Consider the following 23,594-nt stretch of genomic DNA (forward strand, 5'->3'; position numbering starts at 1 on the left):
TTCAGAGATTCCTATTTTTGTAAGATTCCAATATAGTTGCCTGACTTTCCATTATTTATCAGCACATAGTTCCATAGATAGAGAAAAGAGGAAAACTTTCATTGCTAAGAAAGAGATTTTAGGGAAAACGTAGAGTTAGGAGAATGGAGAGAACAGCTATAGCAAAGCTCCAGCATAGAAAAGGAGATATGGAAAGAGGCAGTGCTGGGAGAGTTATTCCTGCTGATAGGAGTAAACGATTGTAGTAGATTAAATGCTAACTGTTGCAATTGGAATCCAAGGGGATTGTTGATTTATGAGAAATAAAAAAGATATAAAATGACAAGATTGCAAAGAGATGAGAAATAGCTATCAGCATATGATATTATTTATATAATGAAATAATGACAGAAAAAATATAGCAATGGGTACTCCCACAATGGAATGTGGGTTGGTCATTCATAATCTATTCTTTGCACAGTGTATGTCGATTTCCATTTCATGATGTCCATCTACTACTTGGGGTGTACATCTCGATGGAGAACTCATATTGTGATCATTTATTAGCACAGACAATTCTGACAATTATTGCTCTTTTCAGACATTCACATTCATCTGCAGTCCAGAGGGAAAATTACAAACATCTAATCTGACCACATGCATGACACAGACCACAGAATTTTGCATGCTGGTGTCTGGCTTTCAAATGCCACTCAGAATTGACTTACAAACTTTGAGCAAAAGCTACATCCCTAGATGTTTTGTTGCAAGCCCTCAGAGGTAGGAAGTATCTGCTTTCAAATTTAAATGAGTTTAGTTTCTGCATCAAGAAATTTAATTCTTTTGTTTTGTCTTTGTATTTTCTTCCTACTATCAGAATTCTCCCCATTAAGTTATTTCTAGACTTTAATCAAGCTACCTCTCAGCCAGTTCACTGATATAAATTAGATTCCTTTATTTAATATCATAGTACAGAGTATTTTCCCAGTCGAGAGTCATTCTTGAGCATGTGTCCTTGGACTCTCCCAAAACAAAGTTTTAGTCAATTATAGGCCATACTCTCAAAAGTTTTCTCAAACAAATAACACTTCAATATGAAGGCGAGAAACTTCACTATAGCTATGCRAGGTCCATTCAGATGTTTGCAGGTGAAGACAGAATGCTTTATTCAGCAACAGATTTGCTTCTTTTTCCTCTTCTGAGACATGTTACACATGCAGTCCCTACTGTAATGCAAATGCAGAGATGTTCCTGTCTCTCACCACCTTTCCTGTAGTTACCAGCTGAGAGTAGACAAGTCCACAGTCCTGCTACAGCCAGCACCCCCGGCTGGACTTCAAGTGAAGWAGAGGATGATGCCAAGTTCACACTTGGAATTTCTAGAAAAGWTTTTCTCCCCTGAGCTGCCAAATCCATGGCAGCTACAGACTGTTGGAAGGAGGATAAGGTGGGATGAGAGCCTGACTACACTCTGCTGTGAGTTATTATCACATGCTGCTGATAATATATGGCCTGCCTACTCCTAATGGGACTAAGAACTTACTCTGTTAATTTGGGTAGGAAGTGTGATGAGTAGGAGAATATGTCCTTTGAATTGGCATTTCAGACAGAAAAGATTAATATATCTATATTTGAAAATCACAGAATCACAGAACGGTTAAGTTTGGAAGAGACTTCTACAGATCATCTAGTCCAAACCACCTGCTCAAGCAGGGACACCCAGAGCACGGGGCACAGGGTGGCATCCAGGCGGGTTTGGAAGACCTCCAGAGAAGGAGACTCCACAACCTCCCTGGGCAGCCTGTGCCAGTGCTCTCAATATGTCACTCTCACAGTTAAGAAGATTGCTGATGCATTTCTCGATTTGATTTCTCTTGGATAATTTCTGACATACCCATACAAACACAAAAAAAGGCCAAAAAGAGTATCTTTTGGATAGTACATTTTATATTTATCCTTATTATGGTACAAGAGTGGGTGTTTTTATTAATGTTTTTGGGTTTTTTGAGAAAGAGAGATGTTAAAAGCTATCTGAAGGTTCCTATGTAAGTCTGGAAAAGTATGGCGCAGGCAACAGCTGTATTAGGTATCCTCAGTTGACACCATGAAGTTGTGGCATCAGCCTTTATTTATAGAGAAAATGACATCTCAGGTATCTTTCTCCTTTAGCATTTCTGTCCTCAGGTCTCACTCTGAAAAGATGAACTGGCCTAGAATTTTTGGTATTTTTGTGATGAGGTTGTCTGTCCATTTGCAACTGTTGAGTCATCTTGGCAATTTTGTAAAATTCCATTGTAGAAATTGTAGACATGTAAGAAGTCACTGAAAGTGAGTAAGCTGAGAACTGATTTGAGCTCTTCTTCCTGTTTCTGAACTAACTATACTCAGCTCTTGCAAATGTACTTCCTGAAAACTCCCACCAGTAAAACGGTATTTCAAATGACTGCAGAGCTTCTCATTAGAGTCACAGGAAGTCAGATTTAGATAATCAATAAGCCATAAAATATAAATTTAGGTATCTAGACTTTGGGAAGGTTTCAGGATTTACCTGTATTCACTTACTTTAACCTTTCTTTCAAATTAGCTCCTACCAGTTCTCTTCCTTCTTCTCAGTCACCATTACTTCTCATTTTCCTTCAGCATACAAAATGTATATTTGGCAGTAATTCCAGACATTGTATATGATGTGTGGTAAATGTGCAAGGGCAATATGCAATTCATTTTTACCTCCTGTCTCACTACACTCACAAAACTTAAAAAAAAAAAAAAAAAAAAAAAAACCTCAAGAACTTAAATGTGAATTCCAAGTTGATTGATTTTTTTTTAACGCAATGACAAAAGAGTAGCTATAAGACTAGAAGAAATATTTCTAAAGAAGAATGAAAGCACAGAACAAATATTTTCAAAGATCAGCAAGGAATCTGCATTAAGAAAAAGAAAAAAAGAATGTTAGAAAACTATCTTAATGGCAAGACTTCAATTGTCCTGAAAATATAGTCAAAACTCCACATTTATATCTGTAGTACTATATGAGCATTCTGGTATCTACTATTAACTGCAAGGATGATCAGTGATGATCACAAGTGACTACTTAGGGCTACAAGGATGATCGGGGCCTGGAACATCTGCCCTATGAGCAAAGGCTGAGAGAGCTGGGCCTGTCCAACCTGGAGAAGAGGAGGCTGAGGGGGGGCCTGGTCAGTGTCTATAAATACCTCAAGGGAGGCAGTGAGCAGGAGGGGGCCGACCTCTTTTCAGTGATGGACAGTGATAGGACTAGAGGAAAGAGCCACAAGCCGAGGCACCAAAAGTTCCACAGGAACTTAAGGATAAATTCCATGATAGTGAGGGTGCCAGAGCCCTGGAACAGGCTGCCCAGGAAGGTTGTGGAGTCTCCTTCTTTGGAGATCTTTAAAACCCGCTTGGAYGCAGCCCTGTGCCACGTGCTCTAGGTGACCCTGCGTGTGCAGAGGGGTTCAAGTAGATGACCTCTGAGGCCCCTTCCAACCTTAAGCATTCTATGATTCTATGAACTATCAAATTAAAATCAAAAAAGATAATAGTTGTTCCATATATACTAACTGTATCCTGCTAAAACTCAGGATTTGCTCATTTACCTCAAGACACTCATCCGAAGACTGATCTTAAGCTTTTTACATGAAATATTCTGCTAGAGGAATGTGCTATGCAACTAAACTGAAGGGCTCCATCACACAATTTGTACTGTATGATTTCATTTTTTGRGGTGCATTCCTAATTTTCAGAGTCTCACTAGACAAGTCCATCATTAATTTTGGAGACATGACTTGAGTCTAACATCTGTTTAGTTCAATCTCATCTAGTCACTAGCATGAACCCGTTCTACTATGATGACATAAATAATCAGTTACTTTTGGAAAATGTTAATAAAATATGTTCCAAATAGCGTATTATCTAGTGCAAGTACACATTCTAGTGGTGAACTTCTGTTTGTGTTACCAGTAAGCATTGCCTCTTAGCAGCGGACCTTGAAATTCCTTCTCTTTTTTTTTTTTTTTTTTTTTTTTTTTTGGGTCTCAAGAGACTTCCATTCACTCCCCTTGATGTCCTCTTGGTCACTAAGATAAGGATAAGCACTTTACATTGCATTAGAAATTGCTAGTATTGTTAGTTTGGTCTCTTCTGAAGACTGTCTCTGAAATCTGCCTGTCCTTTCTCTCTGTCCTTTCAYAATATTATGAAATGACAGTAATGATGGGAAGACCCCATCAGATGGGGTCTGTGAAGCAGATGAGAGACCCCATCACATGACCCTGACCACGCTGGACAAAGCTAACAAAGTTAAATGATAGTTTCCTTCACTCCCACAAGTGAATTTTACCCCCATCACCTCCCTTAAAAAAAAGCCACACTTGTCAAATTTGTGTCATGTATTTAGAGAAGAAGTCCACACACTTGAGAAATGCTCATCTGTGTCATCTATGATTTAATAGACAGCTCTTACCTTGGGAACTGTGGATTAATCTCTATCAGAATTAATATTGCTCTCTTAAACATCTATTATGTTATATGTGTACAACTCTGTCCATTCAGACTCTCATCATTTAAAAGCACTAAAGACACTCTGACTACTCTGAGCTGGTGCAAGCAAAGGTGAGGACATTAGGAGAGTTTTGAGCAGGACCAAGAATCACTCTGCAAACAGTATGAGCAATGTCATTCCTTCCATATGTGCCATGTAAAGGTTCCTGCRTCTGATCTCAAGGGACATTGAGAGACAGAATCTGTCCAGAGGCTATTTCCTCCCATTTGGCAGCGACAGAGTGAGTTTGGAGGGAGAGGCTTAAAATTCTACTCTGTTTTCACCGCTTTTGCGTTTCTCTCAACCTCTTTCTAAACYCTTAGATAAAAAGCTGTGAACTGAGGTGGGCAGAGCTCAATTTCTGTCTTTTCCACAAAGATTTTTGCTGTACAGGAAATAATTTTTCTACAAAGAGAATAAGTATATGAACTACTCAGACCTAACAATGGTCATGTATCAAAAGGGACAGTGTGAAGAGGGCACAAGGGACTTATTATCTGAATGAGTTTGATCATCCTCAATAAAAGCTAGTAACTTCTAATAGACCAAATTTTCCAGAACACAGTCCAACTCAATTGACAAGCTTTTGAGTACTGCCTTCTAAACAAAGAGCTTTGTCTCTTTCTTCCAGAAATGTTGCAATTATTGTAACTACTGTAGATGGGAAAATTATTTCAAGGAAGGGAAGCTGGCAGGTGCCAGSAAGCAGAAGCAGCTGGGTCTGTGTATTTTGATTCATAAGAAGGTTGCCTTTATGAAAAAAAATGAAGTAGGTAAGTCCTTATGTTCACTTCTGCCTGAAAGTAGTATCACTGAAAGAGTAGTATCACTGCAGATAGATAAAGAGAGTAGGATTGAGGGTAAACAGGAGGAGTATCAGTGAGGGTACACAGGGTTATTAGGCCTGAGGGTAAGCAGGGGGAGTAGGACCATGGGGAAACAGAGGGAGAAGGACTCAGGTTAAAGAGGGGGAGTACCGCTGARGGTAAACAGGGAATGTACCGCTGTGGGTAAAGAGGGGGAGTAGGACTGTGGGTAAACAGCAGGAGAAGGACTAAGGCTGAACAGGCGGAGTACTGCTGAGGGTAAACAGGGAGAGAAGGACTGAGGGTAAAAAGAGGGAATACTGCTAAGCTAAACAGACGGAGTACCACTGAGGGTAAACAGTGGGCGCAGGACTCACACTAAACAGGGGGAGTACCACTGAGGGTAAATGGGGAGTAGGTGTAAGGTTAAACAGGCCGAGTACGCCTAAGGGTAAACACTGAGAGTAAACAGGGGGACTTAGGCTGGAGGATAAACAGGGGGAGTATGACTGAGGGTAATCAAGGGGAGTAATACTGAGGTTAAATAGGGTGAGTACCACTGAGGATAAATAATGGGAGTATCATTGAGGGTAATCGGGGGAGTACCTCCCAATGTAAACAAGGGGAGTACCCTGACGGTAAACAAGGGGAGAAGGAATTAGTGTAAACAGTGGGAGAAGGACTAAAGGTAAACAGAGGGAGTACTACTGAAGGTAAAGGGAGAAGTAGCACTGAGGGTAAAGAGAGGAAGTAGGACTGAGGGAAAACAGGGGGACTACTGTTGAGGGTAATCAGGAGGAGTAGGCCTGAGGATAAACAGGAGGAGTACAACTAAGGGTAATTACGGAGAGTAGGACTGAGGGTAAATAGGTTGAGTACTACAGAGGGTAAATACGTGGAGTACCACTGAGGGTAAACAGGTGGAGTATCCTGATGATAAACAAGGAAGAAGGACTGAGGATAAACAAGGGAAGTACCGCTGAGGGTAAAAAGGGAAAGTACCACTGCAGGGAAAACTGTCAGGCCATGACTGAGGGTAAAGAGGGTGAGTAGGCCTGAGGAAAAACAGGGGGACTAGGCCTGCGGGAAAACAGGAGGAGCAGGACAGAGGGTAAACAAGGGGAGTGCCGCTGAGGGTAAACAGGGGATGTACTGCTGAGGGTAAACAGGGGGAACAGGACTGAGGTGAAACAGCAGGGGTAGGTCTGAGAGTAAACAGGTGGAGTACAGCTGAGAGTAAACAGGGACTAGGTCTGAGGGTAAGCAGGGGGAGCACAAGTGAGGATAAACAGGAGGAGGAGGGCTGAGGGTAAATGAGGAGTACCACTGAGGGTAAAAAAAGAAAAGGGAGTATAAGTGAGGGTAACAGCAGTAGAAAGGCTGAGGGTAAACAGGGKAAGTACCACTGAAGAAAATCAGGGAGAGTAGAACTGAGGGTAAACAGAAGGAGTACCACTGAGGAAAAAAAAGTGGGAGTACCCTGAGGGTAATCAGGCAGTGTAGGACTGATGTTAAATAGGGGGAATACCACTGAGGGTAAAGACGGAAAGCAGGACTGATGGTAAACAGGGGTAGTACCATCAAGGGTAAACAGAGAAAGCAGGCGTAAGGTTAAACAGGCGCAGTATGCCAAAGAATACACAGAGATTACGACTGAGAGTAAGCAGGAGGATTAGGCCTGAGGGTAAACAGTGGGAGTTTCACTGAGGGTAAACTGGGGAAGTAGGATTGACAGCAAACAGAGAGAGTACCGCTAAGGGATAAACAGGGGGAGCATGGCTGAGTGTTAACAGGGTGAGTAGGGTTGAGGGTAAACAGATTGAGTGGGCGTAAGTGTAAACAGGAGGAGTATAACTGAGGGTAAACAGAGGGACTGAGTCTGACGGTAAATGGGGAGTAGGTCTGAGGGTAAACAGGGGGAGTACTGCTGAGGATAAACAGGGGATGCTCCACTGAGGGTAAACAGGGGGAGAAGGACTGAGGATAAACAGCAGGAGAAGGCCTGCAGCTAAACAGCGGGAGTAGCACTGAAGACAAACAGAGGAAGTAGGACTGAGGGTAAACAGAGGGAATACCGCTGAGGGTAAACAGGAGGAGTAGCACTGTCAGTAAAGAAAGGTACTAGGAATGAGGGTTAATAGGAAAAGTACAACTGATAAACATGGGAAGCACAACTGAGAGTAAAAAGGGTGAGTAGGCCTGAGGGCAAACAGGGGAGTAGGCCTAAGGGCAAATGGCAGGGGTGAGGGGGAATTACTGAGGGTAAACAGGGGAATTAGGCCTGAAGGTAAACAGAGGGGGGCAGAACTGAGGGTAAACCGGGGGGAGTAACAATGAGGGTAAACAGAGGAAGTACCTCTGAGGGTAAAGAGAGGGAGTAGGACTGTGGGTAAAGAGCCAAGGAAGGACTAAGGGTAAACATGGGGAGTAGGACTGAGGGAAAACAAATGGAGAACACCTGAAGGTAAATAGGGGGAGTACTGCAGAGGGTATACAGAGGGAGTAGGCCTGGGGAAAAGAGCAGGAGTAGGACTAAGCGTAAACAAGKGGAGTACTGCTGGTGGTAAACAGGGGGAATAGGACTGAGGGTAAACAGGGGGAGTATCACTGAGGGTAAATGGGGGGACTAGACCTGAATGTAAACAGGGAGAGCAGGACTGAGCGTCAACCGGGGGAGTAATGCTGAGGGTAAACAGATGGGTAGGACTGAGGGTAAACTGGGGGAGTATCGCTGAGGGTAAACAGGGGGAGTACAAATGAGGATAAACAGCGGGAGTAGGACTGCAAGTAAACAGGGGGAATATCACCGAGGGTAAACAGACGGAGTAGGACTTATGGTAAATGGAGATTAAAAAGGCAGGTTACGAGTGATAAAATTACCAGAATATCATAGAATATGGAAAGTGTTATTGGATACAAAGAAATGCCCTTTACATTTTTCCACAACTTTTTCAAGATTTTTGTGAAATATTATTGAAAACAGATAGAATTATTGTGAGTTACATAATAGGAAGGAAAACATGGACTTTTTTAGGACATCTCCTGCAGTATTTGAGAGCTATTGCTATCCCTACTTCACAGCAAGATACTTCATAGCATATACTTCATAGCATCTAGATGTCTGTTCTCACAGTCTGTCTAAACATGCTGKTTTTTTGAGAACAGGGCTCACCCTGGTGCCTTCACCTCCCTTTTTATTCCCTCTTATTCTGCTYCCAGTGCTTTTTCAGTGTATTTTTTCTCAATTGAGTTCTCTTATTCCATCAGTTTATGAAATTCCATCAGTTTATCTCAGAAAGGAAACAAAGCGTGTATGCCCACTCCAAAGTACTGCCGTTTGTTTTTTTCTGAACAGAGGGACAGGATCACTGTTACTCAATTCCTTTCTTGTTTTTTTTCTCCTTTCTTTTTTTCAGCTCAAGAACAATCTAAGGCTTCTTGGTCAAACATACAGGTTGACCGTGCATGGGTGGTATAGGCCATGTAAATATTCAGATATACCTGACCCTATGATTTGCATACACAACACTACAAGGGTAAAAAAGTGATTTTTACATAAACAATATTGTCTCAACCTGTCATGGAGAGGAGGACACATGCCCAGTAGGCTGGTAATCTCAAAAGACTGTTTTGTTTAGAAAGCATTGGCCATTTTAGAGATGACTTCCTACAATGAAATGTCCACATATGCGGCACCTCGTCATGCTAGAGGTAGAACTTAAAGGACACTGGTCTCCCAGACAGGAAGTTTTTAAGAGGATGGTGTGTTCTAACAAATGCTCTTTCTTAGGAAGAGAGGGAACTCATGCTCTGTTTTCCTAGAATTATTTAAGTGTCCCAGTTGAGTGGTTCTCTCGCCTAGAATGTTTGCAGCTCTGTGTAAATACTTCAGTTGCATTCCTATTAGCAAGCCACTTGTACTAGTCACCATTGTTAAAAGCAGTAAGGTGAACCCTTATTTCAGAACCTTCTGAGTTTGCCTGGTTTGTCTTGGGGAATTACATAAATAGGTATTGTGTGTTCTACCAAATATGAAGCAGACAGGCATAATGCTGTGACCAAAGAGATATAAAATAGCAAATATAAATATACAAATTAATTATTGCACTGAGATTTTTGTCCAAGAGATTCTTAGGCCTTATAGCCCTACGTCCACGTGTCTGTCCTCAAGAGCCAAAAAAGGACTCAGAAGAGTTGCATGTCTTTGGGCCTGCAAGAATGCACAGTGTACCCCTCCTTGAGGGACAGGTAACTTCAAAAGAATTGGAAAGGCAGGGATTATGCTCCAGGAATTAATTCAATTCAGGAACTAATTCCCATTTATATCATGGGGTTCTTGGTCATGAGCTGGCGGGGTTCATTAACAGTACTTTAAACAAGACTTGACTGGGGAGCGGGGTATCATCAGGGATGCTGGCGGTAAGGTACAGCATGACTTTCCATCCCATTCACGCCAGTTTAACACCAGAGTCAGCAAAGGATACCCAGAGCCTGGAGAGGGAGCACAGCAGAACAAGACAGCTACTGAAGGCCCACATAAGGAGTTATAGCAGTTATAGCAGTTATAGCAGTTATAGCAGTTATAGCTAGAAAGAGAGGCACATTGGACCCCGGTTCAGATGCCTCTATGCAAACACACACAGCAGTGGGAGTAAGGGGAACTGGAGATGTATGTTGCAGGACCATGCTCTCATGGCAAATAATTAGACATGGTGGGACAACTCTCATGACTGGAAGGTGGCAGTGCATGGCTTTCTGCTTTTTAAGAAGGACAGGCCAGGAAGGCAGAGTGGCCAGGAAGGCAGGGTGCTCTTTACATGAATGAGCAATATCTGTACCTCTGCCTAGGGAAGGAGGAAGACATAACCTGAAGCCTGTGGTGAGGATTAAAGGGCAGGTCAACAGGRCCATCGTTCTGCTGGGGGTTTACTATAGGCCACCTCATCAGGAAGAGGAAGTAGATGAGGCTTCTACAGGAAGCTGCTAGAAACCTAGTGATCACAGAATCACAGAATGGTTAAGGTTGGAAGGGACCTCTAGAGATCATCTAGTCCAACCTCCCTGCTCCAACAGGGACACCCAGAGCATGTGGCACAGGGTGGCAACCAGACAGGTTCTGAAGACCTCCAGAGAAGGAGACTCCACAACCTCCCTGGGCAGCCTCTTCCAGGGCTCTGTCACCCTCACAGTAAAGAAGTTCCTCCTCACCTGGAGATGGAACTTCCTTTGTTTCAACTTCCATGTGTTTACCCTTGTCCTATCACTAGCCACCACCGAGAAGAGCTTGGCCCCTTCCTCCCTACATTCCCCCTTCATGTTACTTACACATGATCACAGGCCCTAGTCCTCATGAGGAACCTCAAGCACCTTGATGTATGCTGGGATCAGCACACAGCTATGAACATGCAGTCCAGTAGGTTCATGTGGCAGGACATTTCACACAACTTCCTGATGCAAGTGGTAGATGAGGCAGTGAAGAGAGGGGCACTGCTGCTCCTTACACGAACAAACGGAGATGGGCTAGTTGGAAATATGAAGATTGGGAGCTGTCTTGGCTGCATAAGATGTTGGAGTTCATGATCCTGATGAGAGGAAGCCGGGCAAGAAGCAGGACTGCAACCCTTGATTTCAAGAGATCTAAATTTGACCTCTTCAGGGAGTTCCTTGGAGGAATGCCCTGGGCCATGGCCGTGGAAGGAAAGAGGGTTCAGGAGAGCTGGCTGATTTTCAAGCACCACTTCCTGCGAGCCCAGGATAACGGGTAGTACATTTGTTTCAGGCCACTGTGCTATTCATAACACTCGAGTTTTCTGGCAAGGCAACCCCGGGTCAAAGCTGATTTTCCTCATCATATCTCACTTGTAACTTCAAGAATGCTCATGCCACAGGACTAAAACTCAGTTGTCTTTATTGAGAGGCAAACACAGCGTAGTGCCATGTGCTTGGGAGACGGCCTGTCTCCTGCGTGAGGCAGTGCATGCAGGCACCAGTGGCTGCACAGCTGCAGGGCTCCACCTGCTTGCAGAGCTGCCGAGAGGGCACGTGGAGCAGCACGGGCCCTTCAAGGACGCCTGTAAGGGTGTTGGGAGCGGCGTTGCAACCGTGAGCGGCCTGGCCTTCGCTCTGGCCTAGTCTGGCCTGCCTGGCTGCTGCTGTGAGGACCTGCGGCTGATCTGGGGGACGATGTTGCCCGGCTGGTGCTGCTGGAGCTGGTTGGCTGTGACTGGGCACTGGAGGCTGTCAGGAGAGTCAGGAAGGTCAGGAGCAGGATGCCATGCCCCAAGAGCAGGAGAGGCCGGAACGGTGCCCCGCAGCAGGTGCGAAGTCTCCGTCACGCCCACCCTGAGCCCCACGGGCACACGAGGCCTGGCCCCTGGCTCTGGCTTGGGGGAAGCTGCAGGGTAGACAGGGGTCTTGTTTCTCCTCTTACCAGTGCCCAGACCCGCACAGGCATCACACTCCCACAACTCTGTGGTGGCCCTCAACGCAGAGCAGCGTCGGTGGGTTCCCATTGCAGCACAGGAGGAGCAGAGGAGTATGTGCCAGGGCCTGGGAAAACAAATGCATTGATGTCCATGGCAGCCGAGGCTGGCAGTGACACGAATGAGGCAGCATGAGAAGAGTGACCCCAGTAAGAGGGTGCCCATCAGTGCCCCTGAGCAGGTCCCAAGAGCGACTGTCAAGAGTCCTTGCTCCCTGGGGAAGCTGAAGAGCTTGTGCAGAACTCCCGAGAAGTCCTCAGTTGCTTGGAGGTATGCATGGTGCATACCAGCAGGGGCAGCCTTCCCGCCCTAGCGGCACAGCATCCCCAGGGGAAAGGGCTATTCCTTTCTCTGCCTCTCCTCTACCAGAGGCAGGCCATGCACTTTACTAGGGCCTTTGACATCGAGGCACCTAAGGCACGTGCCTCCAAATGGGGAGCAGGCATTACTGCTTTGGTGTCTTACCCTGCTTCCTCTGCCTGTTCTCTCCCTCCTGGACAAAGGCACCGGCTTGCATTGCACTGGTTGTGCCTCTCATACAATTCATCAAAGGCACCTTCTGCCTCCCATGCCGGTTCTCTGGAGGTGAAGGAAAGGAAGGTCTTGAGCCTCCCCCTGCCCTGAGGACTAGGAGCTGCCAGACCTTCCTGGCTTTCAAGCCTCCCCCGCTGCAACCTTAGTCTCATGCCGTGTGTGTGTGTTGAGAGCATTGGGCAAAGGTAGCAGTGAACCAACCTGATGGGGATTCGGATCCCCATGAAAGACATTTCTGGCAAGAATTTCTTAGTGTCTTTGCACTGGGGGCACTGGAAGGTGAACAACCCAGAGCGCAGAGCCTGTTTCTGCAAGAGAGGCACAAGTAGCATGAGCAGGATGCAGTGCTTCTTCCTGGGTACCTGCCACATCACAGGAGTTCAGCAAGGGCCTGGTACCTGAATGCAGCCCCGATGAAACCACGCGTGCAAGCACGCGGGGCACACCATCGTGTGGTAGGAGAGCTTCTCCTCCACCGGCTCCAGACATATAAGGCAGGAGGTCTCCTCATCCTGCCGCACCTCTACTGTTTGTTGCGGGCGATGATCTTGGCAGAAGGACCTGGGCAGAAGAGTTTGGAAGAGGGAGACTTGGTCAGGATATGAGGAGTTCATCCATGTATCTGGAGCAGACAGTCCCTAAGGGTGTAGAGGCAGGCTGCTCTCCAGGCAGCATGTGCATGTCTCTCTTCCCTTTTCTGTCTGCCCCCGCACAATCTCCCACCCATGAACCCCAGGACCTGGCTCAGGCTGAGGCCCAAGCATCATGGGTGCGTTCGTTCTCATGCCAACCCAGAGGGAAACAACCTGCAGACAGGAGGCACGCAAAGGCAGTAGATTTCCAAATCTGAGCCAGGAAGGCATCCCCTTCTCCTATGGCCTGAGATCTCGGGATTGCCAGAGCCRTGCAGAGAGCAGACCCTCCCACTCTGTTTCAGCACACACAGCAGGGGCAAAGGGGCATCAAGGAGACCTGCACGCTCTGCTCGTGTGTGTGGCAGAGTCCTGGCAAGATCACTGTTTCTGAAGAAAACAGCTGTAATTGTTCATTTCATTGATTCTTATTAAAAAAAAAAAAAAGTTTGATATGTTATATATCTACACTTTTGGATATGATGTGCATAGTGGATAAAGTGGATATATTTAATTCATATATATTTCTTTCAGCACATGCTTGCTGTATTTGTCTATGTAGACACCTGTATTTGTTTATGTAGAAATAAACCAAATAATCTATTCCTCCCCCACTCCCCAGCGGAAGGGACTAGACAACTTTCACAAAATGGTGGCTGAAACAAAATGGCTTCCCAGTGTTTGCTGGGGATGGGACACCTGCCCTGAGCAACTCTCTGGACTGGAGGACATCTCTCTTATGAGGAAAGGCTAAGTGAGCTGGGCCTGTTTAGCCTGGAGAAGAGAAGACTGAAAGGGAATCTGGTCAATATGTAAAAATACATGAAGGATGAATGTAGGGAGGAGGGGGCCAAAGTCTTCTCAGTGGTGGCCAGTGAAAGGACAAAGGCCAGTGGGTATAAGTCAACACATAGGATGTTCCATCTCCATTTGGGCAAGATCTTCTTTCCTGTGACAGTAACTGTGGCGTATTGGGGCACAGACTCTGATATAATGAACCGAAGATACTTTATTAAACATCAGACACTCTATTAAACATCTGCTGTCCCAATACAATACCTTATTTGCCTAAAAGCATGTGAAGCACAGTTACTAAATAAACCAATAATCTAAAGGATTACATCAAGATAGTGCGCAGTCACCAGCTGAGTGGCCTACTACACTGGAAGAATAGATACAGTGGACCAAGGAGAACCCTCCATAATCCCTATCCAATCATTGAGTGAATTATCTGTTGCAGTCACAAAAGATGCATGTAAAAGCTGCATGCTCTCCTTCTGTGTGTAGCAGAGTCCTGGCAAGGTTACTATGGGGCACAGCAAGCAGCTGCCTCACGTGCTCAGCCAGTGCTAGTGCGAGGCTGCAGGAGGCAGAGGCGACCCTGCACGAGGCTCCTCAGCTCTTACCTGTACTTGCCAGTAAACTGGCAGATGCAGCCATCTTCAGATCCACAGGGAAAGTGGAAGCTGCGCTTGCAGCCCTTCTGCCAGCACCGAACRGTGGCGCCCCGCTCGCCACAGATATAGCAGACCTGGAACGAGCACAAGAGCTCCTCATCAGAGTCACGCTCRGTGCCCCACATTTCCTCCTCATGGCACAAGCTGACCTCACACAAATCCATTCTGCCACACAGCAGCCCACATCCTTGCCAGCTCCTCACCTTCCGAGTGGCCTGCTTCACAACCCGCCTGATATCTGCGGGAAGGAACACATCTTCTCCTGTGGATCTGYTCTGTCTCACAGGCAGCCTGCTGGCAAGATACTGAAAGAGAAAAGTACTGCAGCTTGTTAGGTCAGGAAGGTGCGTGGCAAGAGGATGGTGCCAAGACTCCAGTGAGAGGGCAGCTGCAGGCCATGCTTAGTTCCTTAGTGCGGGATGAGCTGCAATGTTGCTGGATCTTGAGTTCCCCAGCCAGGAGCAGTGCAGAGGCCTCCAGATGGTGCCCTGGAGGAGTCAACACTCACACTGCTTTTGGGTTGGGACTTTCCACAGACCCACACACATCCCGATGCACCAAACCTTCCTGTCTGGGTATGGAAACTGCAGCCTCCTGGGCTGGAGCACAGCAGAGAGATGGAGGCGGCCYTTGGGACACTCACCAGACAGTTCTCATGGGCGCAGAGTCTACCCTTGCGCCGTTTCTCCCCGTACAATTCCGAGTCTGAGTCGGCCCGGCGACATAGCACGCAGGCTGCAGAAGGGAGAACAAAGGCCACAAGCACTGAGTGCCTTGCTGGCAGCTGCGGAAGGCTCYTGAAGGGCTTCCCCACAGAGACTGCTCCCTCCCCACATGCCCAGAGGTGCTCATGGGGCTGACTGCTGCCCTATCATTCCCAACAGCCCTACGCTGGCCCAAAGGAGCCTCCAGCCAGGGCTGCCATGGCTGACTTGCCCTCGCCTTGTCCTCGACTCTCCCAGCGCCTTTTGACCTTTCCTGAGTCCCCCTTGTCCCCAGCCAGCTCTCAACAGCTCTGAAACGCCCTTTCCTTCCCACACAGCCCTCCCTGCCCACATGGTCCTGTCCACAGCCCAGCCCCCGTGTATGGTAAGGATGGGCCCTGCCACAGGGATGCTGTGCAGCTCCTGCCTCCCAGCCACCGCTCGCAGCCGCCCAGTGACCACCATGCAAGGCCTTTGTCCCACCAAGGGCTGCAGAGAGCTCGAGGTGTCCTGTTCTCACCCTCTTCTCTCGAGTCGGGGGCCTTGCGTTTCATGGCGCACGCGCACAAGGTGGGTCACCAGGGAGTACTCTGGAAAAGCCCTGACTCAGCAACACCGGAGTCTTCAGTCCAGACACTCGTTCGCTGACCCTGGGGATACAGCAGCTCCAGGTTGACTTTCCAGCCCTGCCCCAGCACCCCAAGGTTTTGGTTCCCACTGCTGCTACCACTCCAGCCCCTGCATGCCCCTTCTCCCTTGACCTGGGGCTCCCCTGCCTCGAGCTCTGGCCTCTTGTCCTCACCGTGCTCCGAGGCAATGCCTCCAGCCTGGGGCTGCCTGCATCACGCAGCTCTTCTTGTAAGCCAGGGCCACCCGTGTAACTAACCACCACTGTGACCCGCTACCACTTGCAGGGTCACACAGACCTGCACTGTGAGATACCACCACGGACAGGGCATAGACCACCACTGTGACCCCCCTCTGCTGCTGACTGACACAGGCTCCCATTGTGGCACAGCGCCACTGGGAGGTTGTTCCAGGCCACCCGATGTCACAAGCATACTGCCACTGATGTTTGAAGCCCAAAAGAACGGCCTTGGCCACCCATGCGGGGGATGTCTTCCACTTCTTCTCTTGGCTCACCCTAGTGGTGAGAGAGAGCTAACCTAAATTTGTGTCAGGGTACAACTTCCTTGTTTCGGCTTATTCCTTGAATTTCACCATGCAGCCTGGGAGCTGCTCTGCAAGCCTAATCGCCATGTCTTGCTAGTGGAGATATTTCTGAGAAGACGTGGAGATATTTCTGAGAAGACTTTTGACCCTGCGTGTGCAGGGGGGTTGGACTAGATGACCTCTGAGGTCACTTCCAACCTTAAGYATTCTATGATTCTACGTAGTCATCTGAAATATCTGTTTTTCTATAAGAACAAATGCCAGGCTGTGGAGCAAGGCTTGAACTGATGCAGGACAGGGASACAGACAGAAATATAGCTGCATCCCTAGAAACAACAAAATCACTGTAAACCTGTGCCCAGGCTGGAAACTAGCTCTGAACCATGCTGGCCGCAGTAGTGGGTCGGATACAAAGCTGCAAGGCTTAAAGCGAAAGGCTTACCCAGCCCTTAGTGGGGCAAGAACTGTCGGCAACTTATGAGGAATGGGCTTGATGGGGCAGTCAGTCTCAAATGCTGCTAAAGCCACTGGACTCCTTCCCTCCCATGTCAAGTCAGGGATTGCAACCCCTCTGGATCTTAACCATGGGTRGTATTAGCTGATGGTCGTGGCTGCCTCCCCAGTCTCTTCCATGACTTGGACAATAACCAGCACAACAGTCCCRATGGCTGCATCCTGCTGGGGGTGGACACAGTGGAGTCAGGTAACAACTGGTCCAATAGACAAGAGCWAATTGAGCTTGTACAAACTCATTTGGCCAACAGGCAAAAAATACTGTAAGTTAATCATCCTATAAACATGTAGCTCTCCAGAGACCACTGAGCTCTCCTTGTAAGGCWTACCCAGATCTCCCTTGGAGCAGGTCCCCTCTCAAGGATGCTCCTCAGTTTTAAGAGATCTTTACCACAGACATAGAGTAAGCGAACACAGCACATCTACACTTTTGTATATGATCAGGATAGTGGATAAATATAGAATGGATAGACATATTTAATTCATATATATTTATTTCAGCATATATTTGCTAGATATACACCTATATTYCACGAAATCACAGAATCACATAATGTTCAGGGTTGGAAGGGACCTCTMMAGATCATCTAGTCCAAYCTTCCTGCTCAAGCAGGSACACCYAGAGCATGYGGCACAGGRTGGYRTCSAGGYRGGTTTTGAAGACCTCCAGAGAAGGAGACTCCACAACCTCCCTGGGCGTCTCTTCCAGGGCTCTGGAAAGAAGTTCTTCCTCACATGGACATGGAACTTCCTGTGTTGCAACTTCTACCCATTCCCCCTTGTCCTGTTGCTGGCCACCAATGAGAAGTGCATGGCCCCTTCTTCCCTACATTCTCCCTTCATGAACTTATACATGTTAATCTTATCCCCTTTCAGCCTTCTCTTCTCCAAGCTGAAGAGGCCCAACTCACTCAGTGTCTCCTCATACGAGAGATGTTCCATTCCCTTAATCATCTTAGTTGCTCTTCACTGGACCCTCTCTAGGAGCTCCATGTCCCTCTTATACTGGGGAGCCCAGAACTGMAYMCAGTACTCCAGGTGCGGCCTCACCAGAGCTGAGSAGAGGGGCAGGATCMCCTCCCTTGACCTGCTGGCAACACTCCTCCTGATGCAGGCCAGGATCCCATTGGCCTTCTTGGCCAGAAGGGCACACTGCTGMCTCATGGTTAACTTGGTGTCAACCAGGACTTCSAGGTCCCTCTCYGCGGAGCTGCTTTCCAGCAGGTCAACGCCTAATCTGTACTGATGCCTGGGGTTATTCCTCCCCAGGTGCAAGACCCTGCACTTGTCCTTATTGAACCACATGAGGTTCCTCTCTGCCCAACTCTCCAGCCTGTCCAGGTCCCTCTGGGTGGCAGCACAGCTTTCTGGAGTGTTGGCCACTCCACTCAGCTTGGTATCGTCCACAGACTTGCTCAGGGTGCACTCAGTGCCCTCATCCAGGTCATTGATGCACAAGCTGAACAGCTCCGGGCCCAGTACTAACCCTTGGCAGACACCACTGGCCACAGGCCTCCAACTGGACTCGGCCCCATTTATCACCACCCTCTGAGCTCTGCCATCCAGCCAGTTCTCGATCCAACTCATCGTGCACTCGTCTAGTCCACTCTCCCGGAGCTTCCATATGAGGGGTCATCATGGGAGACGGTGTCAAAAGCCTTGCTTAAGTCAAGGTAGACAACATCCACACTCTCCCCTCGTCCAGCCGGCCAGTCATCCCATCATAGAAGACTATAAGGTTCGTCAGACATGACTTCCCCGTGGCGAATCCATGCTGACTACTCCTCAACAKCTTCTTCTTCTTCATATGCCTGGAGATGCTCTCGAGGATGAGTTRCTCCATCACCTTACCAGGGATGGAGGTGAGGCCGTAGTTGCCCAGCCAGCTCTTGCCCTTTTTGAAGACTGGAGTGACATTGGCTCTCTTCCAGTCCTCCACACCTCCCCTGCTCTCCAGGACCTCTCGAATTTGTCTAAGTAGATATAAATATTTGTCTAAGCAGAAATAAAAAGAATAGTCTCTGCCTCCCTCACCCCCAGCAGAAGGGGCTGGACAACTTTCACCCGTAACATAAAATGGTGGCTGAAGCAAAATGGCGTCCCAGTGTWTGCTGGGGGCTGGACACCTCTCCTCACAGGCTCATGGCTTGTGGGAAGAGGCAACTGCTGGTGTTCAGTGCAGCCTTCGAGTACATGGAAATGGTAACTGTTGTCCTTGTGCCACCAGTATCCTGTGGTGAAGCCACKGGCCAGGCTGCCTCCAACTCCTCCGATCCTAGCAGATGTAGGAACAGGCTAGGCTGGGCCAAGTTTCAAAGCACTTTGCTGGYAGGAGCAACGGGATAGCTGAATATGTATAAGTTCAGGAAGGGAGAATGCAGGGAGGAAGGGGACAGGCTGTTCTCACTGGTGGCCAGCGATAGGACGAGGGGTAATGGCCACAAACTGAAGCATAAGAAGTTCCGTCTCCAGGTGAGGAGCAACTTCTTTACTGTTAGGGTAACAGAGCAGTGGAACAGGCTGCCCAGGGAGGTTGTGGAGTCTCCTACTCTGGAGGTCTTCAAAACCCACCTGGATGCCACCCTGTGCCACATGCTSTAGGTGTGCCTGCTTGAGCAGGAAGGTTGGACTAGATGATCTGTAGAGGTCCCTTCCAACCTTAAATATTCTGAAATATTCTGAAATATTCTGAATAGTGCTAATAGGGACAGGAGGCATCCGAAGTATTACTGATTCCTGTAAGAAGGAAAATGTAGGTTCCTTGTCTTAAGACAAGAGAAATAGCAGCCTGAGAAATGAGAACTTGCTTCCGGGCCTTAAGCAGTCATAGAATCATAGAATGCTTAARGTTGAAAGGGACCTCAGAGGTCATCTAGTCCAACCCCCGTGCACATGMAGGGTCAMCTAGAGCATGTGGCACAGGGCTGCGTCCAAGCGGGTTTTAAAGATCTCCAGAGAAGGAGATTCCACAACCTCTCTGGGCAGCCTGTTCCAGGGCTCTGTCAYCCTCTCTGTCAAGAAATTTATCCTTAAGTTCCTGTGGAACTTTTGGTGCTTCAGTTTGTGGCCGTTTCCTCTAGTCCTGTYGCTGGCCACCACTGAAAAGAGGCCAGCCTCATCCTCCTCACTGCATCCCTTGAGGTTCCCCCTCAGCCATCCCTTCTCCAGGCTGAACAGGCCCAGCTCTCTCARCCTTTGCTCATAGGGCAGATGTTTCAGGTCCCTGATCATCCTCATAGCCCTAAGTAGTCACTTGTGTTAAAAGTCTAGATTTTGTCATTTATTCCAGGTTTCAAGGTTATTACCTTCAAACTAGGGGAGGGGGGAGTAATGAAAGACATTGCATACGGTGGCAATTATCTGACACTCTTTGCCTTAAACTCACTATTGCTTTCAACAACAATAGAGAAGAATCAGAATATTTCCTCCTCCCTCTTCTCCTACCCATAACACTGTCAAGCTCCTGATAGACATCAAGTAGGATTTTCAAGGGTATTTTTGTATTTGTAAAATATCAACTCTGGATCTGATAACATCTCCTTGGAGTGCTCTGACTTTCTGAGGGACACTTCTGGGGAATGTGAATTGGAAAGGGAGGTGATGTTGATAATGCTTGTTTGAGGCAAATAAGCCTGAAAAGTTACATGAAAAGACAAAGAAATGTTAGTTGTCACTCTGTGTTCCTACCTGCAGAGGCAGATTTTATCTGATAGATTTTAAAATTCCTCTTTTGGAGGAGGAGTAGCAAAATATGAACATGACCAAAAAAGTGAACATAGTTCATTTAGATTTTGAAAGGGTGCCCAATAGGACATCTTTATGGAGACACACAGGTCCTCTACAAGTGTTGGCGAACTGCTGCGTGCTGTCAAGGTTAGTCTGTTGAATGCTACCCGTATCTGAGGCTTTCTGGTCTATGCCTAGTGAGACTGGACAGGTCCCATGAACTGTCCCGGTCAATGTGTAGCCTCTCCACCTGAAGTGTCCAGCTGTAAACCAGGCCCAGCACTGGTAACAGCCCAGCTGTCTAACCTTGGGTCAGACTCATGAGAAAATTTACAAGTTGAGAAAAAGTTGAAAGTTTGTAGAGAAAAGTCAAATGAAACAAGAAAGGCAAAACCACAGACAGAGGTAGGGGAAGGGTGTCAGTGGCAGTTTGAGGGTTTATGGGGAAAAAAAATAACATGGACAGGTTAAAAAAAGATCCTAAAGAAGAAGAACAAGGATTCAGAAGATTGCAACTCGAGAACATCAATGAGCCATTCCAGGTAGCCCTGAAGGCAAACCCCTCTTCTTCTGACTGATGCCTGCCTGGTTAGCAAAGACTCTTTGGATGTCCTATCAAAAGTGATGCTTAGTCTGACAGCCTTTCAAATTCTAACTATTGTTTGCATGAGATAATAAATATTGTGTACTTTGTGTATATGCTGCTTGCAGAATGACCTTGTGCATGCTGARAGTTGCTCAAAGTGGCTCAGAGGGAAAAAACACTTGACCCCTTACACTCAAGGAAATAGATCCATGTTGAATCATATTGTGCTTTCTCAGGTGTGTCYTGGCGTGTGGCTGCTGCTCATTGCTAGCTGTCCAGTGGTCAGGTTTACAGGCTTTCCCTGTGAGCTTCTCTGATTGTTTTTAGTATACTTTTGCATGTSTATCTCTGAAAACACCTGGATGTCTTCTGTTCCCCTTGATTAATGCCTTAAGTGGGCAAAATATTGATGGGACACATCATCAAAAACAGGTAGTGAGAAACTCAGTGAGGTAGCCTTAAATTATTATTCAGCCTTCTGTCCTTATAATTACAAACTAGAAAACCCTTTAAGGAATAGGATACATAATGATATTTCTTAAGGTTTGAATAAGTGTTCTCCCTGCAGTGAGGGTAAGCATCCGGGCACACAATGACTATACGAGCCTGTCACAGGGGATCTTCCTGCTGAAGCTCAGTCTTTACTTTCTCCCCTCACCTTTTTCGTGTATTTATACCCATAAGGCTTCACAGAGCCATCAATATGGACATCAACGTATATCACTGTATCAGAAATGCATCAGAAGTAAGTTTGGTAAGAAAGCTCCCAGTAGTCACTGGGGATGTTTATAGCAGTTTGTTTTCATTGCTTATCTTGGCAAAATACTACTGGTCTGTGTCATAACTGCTGTGACTGGCTTCATACACCTTCCCTCTAACTAAATGTTTCATCCATCCTTTTTATCTCATCCCTTGCTCCATATGTATGTGGTTTCCTCCATGTCTTACAGTCCTTCTCAGTCTGGCAATGTCACCTAGCTTACATGTAATCACAGGCCCTTCTTTTACTCAGGAATCCAAAATCTCTCTGCCTCCTTGACATAGTAATAGTGTGTGTATATCCTGACTTTGGTGACATTTAGACAGTCTAAATCTTGTCCTTATACTTTGCTATCAGGATTCCAAATGGTAAATTAAGCAATTAAGGTTTAAGAGATTGTAGATTAGTATTTGAATGACATTTAAATTTAAATTACCATAAAGTGACTGCAATTCTGTTATGGAAAAAAAAAAGCATCTATAAAATTGTTCTATTAAACTCTATACTTTGCTCTAAATTTTATGTTGKAACTGTATTTTCAATTATTTATGTCCTTATTTCACTTTTTTTCCAAGAGGTTTAATATTTTCCAAGAGGTATAACTGAAGGATCTCTCTCTTTCCTATAAGGTTAAACAGATAGTTGTTACAAGAAATAATTGCTTGCTTCTTGTTCTATTCATATTTGGAGAAGTRTTCAAATTTCTGAAAAAAAAGTCCTTCAGGTTTCCCTCAGCTATTTTTTTTCACAAGTTGTCAGTAAATTTTGTCTTCTAGCAAAACTTCATGATGCAATGTAAGATGCAAGCCTTTATGCTAATGGTGAAGTTCTTCGACTGAGAACATGAGGATACAGGTGCTGGTGTAAACTAGCCGCGTAACTACCTCGCAGAACAGGAGGCAGGCCCCACGCCTGCTCCTCCCCAGATAAGTATTTTGGATGCCAAGGACTACAGAGGCCGTCTCTGACCTCACTTTCCACCTTTCTAGCACATCCTCGTAGGTGACGGCTTTGGAGTGGAGGCTCGCGTGGTCAGACCTTTCCGAGAGGAGCTAAACTGGCGGTCGCAAGCCGTGAGTGCAGCGCACGSACCCGAGCAGGGCGAGCGAGGCACCCCGAACCCCAGGGGGCCCAGGCGCAGCGGGGGCGAAGCCAGCAGGGTAAGGCGGCCCGAGCCCCCGCCTGCAAGAGCCGCCCCCAGGGAGCGCGAGMGACCGGGAGCGCAGCGCGTCAGCAGGGCGTGGCGCGGCCGTTAGCRCGGCCSTTAGCRCGGTCAAYGACCACCTCCCCGGCTCACCCACGATGGCAATCACCCGCCAGAGGGCTGCGTTAACAGCCGCTAAGAAGGAGATAGGCACTCAGACTGAGCAGCTGCGCAGCTGCCCACCTRCACGAGTGCCACAGCCTGACGCTTYCTATGGACAGCCTAGGGGAGGGCACCGTCGCGAGGTGTGAACAGGTGGAGGACCTGCCCCACATGGTAGCCAAGCTAAAAGACAAGATGGAAAAGTTAAGGAGAATCTCTAGGTCAGAGAGGGAGAAACGGGGGCAGGCACCAGGGAGGGCTCAGCAACAGGTTGGTACAGATTCTATCCCCAAGCCAAGMCAAGAAGATGGTAAAGAGCAGAGGAATGTGTGGATAAAAGCCCAGGGCGGCAAGGTGAAACCTTCTCCCATCTTA

The sequence above is a fragment of the Nothoprocta perdicaria genome, unplaced genomic scaffold (assembly GCF_003342845.1).
Source record: "Nothoprocta perdicaria isolate Ctin4 unplaced genomic scaffold, notPer1 scaffold_298, whole genome shotgun sequence".
Lineage (NCBI taxonomy): Eukaryota > Metazoa > Chordata > Aves > Tinamiformes > Tinamidae > Nothoprocta > Nothoprocta perdicaria.